We start from the raw sequence: 6561 nt of genomic DNA, 5'->3' as shown, positions 1-6561 counted from the left end.
AGCCTTGCTGCTACATGGGGATTCAGTTGTATGAAAAAACGCGTTTATTTCGGGCTGAAAAACACGTTTTGAAAAGTGTACTGTTACTGCCCCATAACTTACATGGGGTTGACCAAACTTGCAGAAACATGTTTATTTCTGCTGAAAAACACGTTTTGAACCTTTCTGCACACTGGGGTTAAGATCTGAGTGTGTGGGCTCTTCTGAGCCTTGCTGCTACATGGGGATTCAGTTGTCTGAAAAAACGCGTTTATTTCGGGCTGAAAAACACGTTTTGAAAAGTGTACTGTTACTGCCCCATAACTTACATGGGGTTGACCAAACTTGCAGAAACATGTTTATTTCTGCTGAAAAACACGTTTTGAACCTTACTGCACACTGGGGTTAAGATCTGAGTGTGTGGGCTCTTCTGAGACTTGCTGCTACATGGGGATTCAGTTGTCTGAAAAAACGCGTTTATTTCGGGCTGAAAAACACGTTTTGAAAAGTGTACTGTTACTGCCCCATAACTTACATGGGGTTGACCAAACTTGCAGAAACATGTTTATTTCTGCTGAAAAACACGTTTTGACCCTTTCTGCACACTGGGGTTAAGATCTGAGTGTGTGGGCTCTTCTGAGCCTTGCTGCTACATGGGGATTCAGTTGTCTGAAAAAACGCGTTTATTTCGGGCTGAAAAACACGTTTTGAAAAGTGTACTGTTACTGCCCCATAACTTACATGGGGTTGACCAAACTTGCAGAAACATGTTTATTTCTGCTGAAAAACACGTTTTGAACCTTTCTGCACACTGGGGTTAAGATCTGAGTGTGTGGGCTCTTCTGAGCCTTGCTGCTACATGGGGATTCAGTTGTCTGAAAAAACGCGTTTATTTCGGGCTGAAAAACACGTTTTGAAAAGTGTACTGTTACTGCCCCATACCTTACATGGGGTTGACCAAACTTGCAGAAACATGTTTATTTCTGCTGAAAAACACGTTTTGAACCTTTCTGCACACTGGGGTTAAGATCTGAGTGTGTGGGCTCTTCTGAGACTTGCTGCTACATGGGGATTCAGTTGTCTGAAAAAACGCGTTTATTTCGGGCTGAAAAACACGTTTTGAAAAGTGTACTGTTACTGCCCCATAACTTACATGGGGTTGACCAAACTTGCAGAAACATGTTTATTTCTGCTGAAAAACACGTTTTGAACCTTACTGCACACTGGGGTTAAGATCTGAGTGTGTGGGCTCTTCTGAGACTTGCTGCTAAATGGGGATTCAGTTGTCTGAAAAAACGCGTTTATTTCGGGCTGAAAAACACGTTTTGAAAAGTGTACTGTTACTGCCCCATAACTTACATGGGGTTGACCAAACTTGCAGAAACATGTTTATTTCTGCTGAAAAACACGTTTTGAACCTTTCTGCACACTGGGGTTAAGATCTGAGTGTGTGGGCTCTTCTGAGCCTTGCTGCTACATGGGGATTCAGTTGTCTGAAAAAACGCGTTTATTTCGGGCTGAAAAACACGTTTTGAAAAGTGTACTGTTACTGCCCCATAACTTACATGGGGTTGACCAAACTTGCAGAAACATGTTTATTTCTGCTGAAAAACACGTTTTGACCCTTTCTGCACACTGGGGATAAGAGCTGAGTGTGTGGGCTCTTCTGAGCCTTGCTGCTACATGGGGATTCAGTTGTATGAAAAAACGCGTTTATTTCGGGCTGAAAAACACGTTTTGAAAAGTGTACTGTTACTGCCCCATAACTTACATGGGGTTGACCAAACTTGCAGAAACATGTTTATTTCTGCTGAAAAACACGTTTTGAACCTTACTGCACACTGGGGTTAAGATCTGAGTGTGTGGGCTCTTCTGAGCCTTGCTGCTACATGGGGATTCAGTTGTCTGAAAAAACGCGTTTATTTCGGGCTGAAAAACACGTTTTGAAAAGTGTACTGTTACTGCCCAATAACTTACATGGGGTTGACCAAACTTGCAGAAACATGTTTATTTCTGCTGAAAAACACGTTTTGAACCTTTCTGCACACTGGGGTTAAGATCTGAGTGTGTGGGCTCTTCTGAGCCTTGCTGCTACATGGGGATTCAGTTGTATGAAAAAACGCGTTTATTTCGGGCTGAAAAACACGTTTTGAAAAGTGTACTGTTACTGCCCCATAACTTACATGGGGTTGACCAAACTTGCAGAAACATGTTTATTTCTGCTGAAAAACACGTTTTGAACCTTTCTGCACACTGGGGTTAAGATCTGAGTGTGTGGGCTCTTCTGAGCCTTGCTGCTACATGGGGATTCAGTTGTCTGAAAAAACGCGTTTATTTCGGGCTGAAAAACACGTTTTGAAAAGTGTACTGTTACTGCCCCATAACTTACATGGGGTTGACCAAACTTGCAGAAACATGTTTATTTCTGCTGAAAAACACGTTTTGAACCTTACTGCACACTGGGGTTAAGATCTGAGTGTGTGGGCTCTTCTGAGACTTGCTGCTACATGGGGATTCAGTTGTCTGAAAAAACGCGTTTATTTCGGGCTGAAAAACACGTTTTGAAAAGTGTACTGTTACTGCCCCATAACTTACATGGGGTTGACCAAACTTGCAGAAACATGTTTATTTCTGCTGAAAAACACGTTTTGAACCTTTCTGCACACTGGGGTTAAGATCTGAGTGTGTGGGCTCTTCTGAGCCTTGCTGCTACATGGGGATTCAGTTGTCTGAAAAAACGCGTTTATTTCGGGCTGAAAAACACGTTTTGAAAAGTGTACTGTTACTGCCCCATAACTTACATGGGGTTGACCAAACTTGCAGAAACATGTTTATTTCTGCTGAAAAACACGTTTTGACCCTTTCTGCACACTGGGGATAAGAGCTGAGTTTGTGGGCTCTTCTGAGCCTTGCTGCTACATGGGGATTCAGTTGTATGAAAAAACGCGTTTATTTCGGGCTGAAAAACACGTTTTGAAAAGTGTACTGTTACTGCCCCATAACTTACATGGGGTTGACCAAACTTGCAGAAACATGTTTATTTCTGCTGAAAAACACGTTTTGAACCTTTCTGCACACTGGGGTTAAGATCTGAGTGTGTGGGCTCTTCTGAGCCTTGCTGCTACATGGGGATTCAGTTGTCTGAAAAAACGCGTTTATTTCGGGCTGAAAAACACGTTTTGAAAAGTGTACTGTTACTGCCCCATAACTTACATGGGGTTGACCAAACTTGCAGAAACATGTTTATTTCTGCTGAAAAACACGTTTTGACCCTTTCTGCACACTGGGGATAAGAGCTGAGTTTGTGGGCTCTTCTGAGCCTTGCTGCTACATGGGGATTCAGTTGTCTGAAAAAACGCGTTTATTTCGGGCTGAAAAACACGTTTTGAAAAGTGTACTGTTACTGCCCCATAACTTACATGGGGTTGACCAAACTTGCAGAAACATGTTTATTTCTGCTGAAAAACACGTTTTGAACCTTTCTGCACACTGGGGTTAAGATCTGAGTGTGTGGGCTCTTCTGAGCCTTGCTGCTACATGGGGATTCAGTTGTCTGAAAAAACGCGTTTATTTCGGGCTGAAAAACACGTTTTGAAAAGTGTACTGTTACTGCCCCATACCTTACATGGGGTTGACCAAACTTGCAGAAACATGTTTATTTCTGCTGAAAAACACGTTTTGAACCTTTCTGCACACTGGGGTTAAGATCTGAGTGTGTGGGCTCTTCTGAGACTTGCTGCTACATGGGGATTCAGTTGTCTGAAAAAACGCGTTTATTTCGGGCTGAAAAACACGTTTTGAAAAGTGTACTGTTACTGCCCCATAACTTACATGGGGTTGACCAAACTTGCAGAAACATGTTTATTTCTGCTGAAAAACACGTTTTGACCCTTTCTGCACACTGGGGTTAAGATCTGAGTGTGTGGGCTCTTCTGAGCCTTGCTGCTACATGGGGATTCAGTTGTCTGAAAAAACGCGTTTATTTCGGGCTGAAAAACACGTTTTGAAAAGTGTACTGTTACTGCCCCATAACTTACATGGGGTTGACCAAACTTGCAGAAACATGTTTATTTCTGCTGAAAAACACGTTTTGAACCTTTCTGCACACTGGGGTTAAGATCTGAGTGTGTGGGCTCTTCTGAGACTTGCTGCTACATGGGGATTCAGTTGTCTGAAAAAACGCGTTTATTTCGGGCTGAAAAACACGTTTTGAAAAGTGTACTGTTACTGCCCCATACCTTACATGGGGTTGACCAAACTTGCAGAAACATGTTTATTTCTGCTGAAAAACACGTTTTGAACCTTACTGCACACTGGGGTTAAGATCTGAGTGTGTGGGCTCTTCTGAGCCTTGCTGCTACATGGGGATTCAGTTGTCTGAAAAAACGCGTTTATTTCGGGCTGAAAAACACGTTTTGAAAAGTGTACTGTTACTGCCCCATAACTTACATGGGGTTGACCAAACTTGCAGAAACATGTTTATTTCTGCTGAAAAACACGTTTTGACCCTTTCTGCACACTGGGGATAAGAGCTGAGTGTGTGGGCTCTTCTGAGCCTTGCTGCTACATGGGGATTCAGTTGTATGAAAAAACGCGTTTATTTCGGGCTGAAAAACACGTTTTGAAAAGTGTACTGTTACTGCCCCATAACTTACATGGGGTTGACCAAACTTGCAGAAACATGTTTATTTCTGCTGAAAAACACGTTTTGAACCTTTCTGCACACTGGGGTTAAGATCTGAGTGTGTGGGCTCTTCTGAGCCTTGCTGCTACATGGGGATTCAGTTGTCTGAAAAAACGCGTTTATTTCGGGCTGAAAAACACGTTTTGAAAAGTGTACTGTTACTGCCCCATACCTTACATGGGGTTGACCAAACTTGCAGAAACATGTTTATTTCTGCTGAAAAACACGTTTTGAACCTTTCTGCACACTGGGGTTAAGATCTGAGTGTGTGGGCTCTTCTGAGACTTGCTGCTACATGGGGATTCAGTTGTCTGAAAAAACGCGTTTATTTCGGGCTGAAAAACACGTTTTGAAAAGTGTACTGTTACTGCCCCATAACTTAAATGGGGTTGACCAAACTTGCAGAAACATGTTTATTTCTGCTGAAAAACACGTTTTGAACCTTACTGCACACTGGGGTTAAGATCTGAGTGTGTGGGCTCTTCTGAGCCTTGCTGCTACATGGGGATTCAGTTGTCTGAAAAAACGCGTTTATTTCGGGCTGAAAAACACGTTTTGAAAAGTGTACTGTTACTGCCCAATAACTTACATGGGGTTGACCAAACTTGCAGAAACATGTTTATTTCTGCTGAAAAACACGTTTTGAACCTTTCTGCACACTGGGGTTAAGATCTGAGTGTGTGGGCTCTTCTGAGCCTTGCTGCTACATGGGGATTCAGTTGTCTGAAAAAACGCGTTTATTTCGGGCTGAAAAACACGTTTTGAAAAGTGTACTGTTACTGCCCCATAACTTACATGGGGTTGACCAAACTTGCAGAAACATGTTTATTTCTGCTGAAAAACACGTTTTGACCCTTTCTGCACACTGGGGTTAAGATCTGAGTGTGTGGGCTCTTCTGAGCCTTGCTGCTACATGGGGATTCAGTTGTCTGAAAAAACGCGTTTATTTCGGGCTGAAAAACACGTTTTGAAAAGTGTACTGTTACTGCCCCATAACTTACATGGGGTTGACCAAACTTGCAGAAACATGTTTATTTCTGCTGAAAAACACGTTTTGAACCTTTCTGCACACTGGGGTTAAGATCTGAGTGTGTGGGCTCTTCTGAGCCTTGCTGCTACATGGGGATTCAGTTGTCTGAAAAAACGCGTTTATTTCGGGCTGAAAAACACGTTTTGAAAAGTGTACTGTTACTGCCCCATACCTTACATGGGGTTGACCAAACTTGCAGAAACATGTTTATTTCTGCTGAAAAACACGTTTTGAACCTTTCTGCACACTGGGGTTAAGATCTGAGTGTGTGGGCTCTTCTGAGACTTGCTGCTACATGGGGATTCAGTTGTCTGAAAAAACGCGTTTATTTCGGGCTGAAAAACACGTTTTGAAAAGTGTACTGTTACTGCCCCATAACTTACATGGGGTTGACCAAACTTGCAGAAACATGTTTATTTCTGCTGAAAAACACGTTTTGAACCTTTCTGCACACTGGGGTTAAGATCTGAGTGTGTGGGCTCTTCTGAGACTTGCTGCTACATGGGGATTCAGTTGTCTGAAAAAACGCGTTTATTTCGGGCTGAAAAACACGTTTTGAAAAGTGTACTGTTACTGCCCCATAACTTACATGGGGTTGACCAAACTTGCAGAAACATGTTTATTTCTGCTGAAAAACACGTTTTGAACCTTTCTGCACACTGGGGTTAAGATCTGAGTGTGTGGGCTCTTCTGAGCCTTGCTGCTACATGGGGATTCAGTTGTCTGAAAAAACGCGTTTATTTCGGGCTGAAAAACACGTTTTGAAAAGTGTACTGTTACTGCCCCATAACTTACATGGGGTTGACCAAACTTGCAGAAACATGTTTATTTCTGCTGAAAAACACGTTTTGACCCTTTCTGCACACTG

The sequence above is a fragment of the Lepisosteus platostomus genome, chromosome 7 (genome assembly GCF_059453375.1).
Source record: "Lepisosteus platostomus isolate fLepPlt1 chromosome 7, fLepPlt1.hap1, whole genome shotgun sequence".
Taxonomy (NCBI): Eukaryota; Metazoa; Chordata; class Actinopteri; order Semionotiformes; family Lepisosteidae; genus Lepisosteus; species Lepisosteus platostomus.
This window is presented reverse-complemented; position numbering follows the sequence as displayed.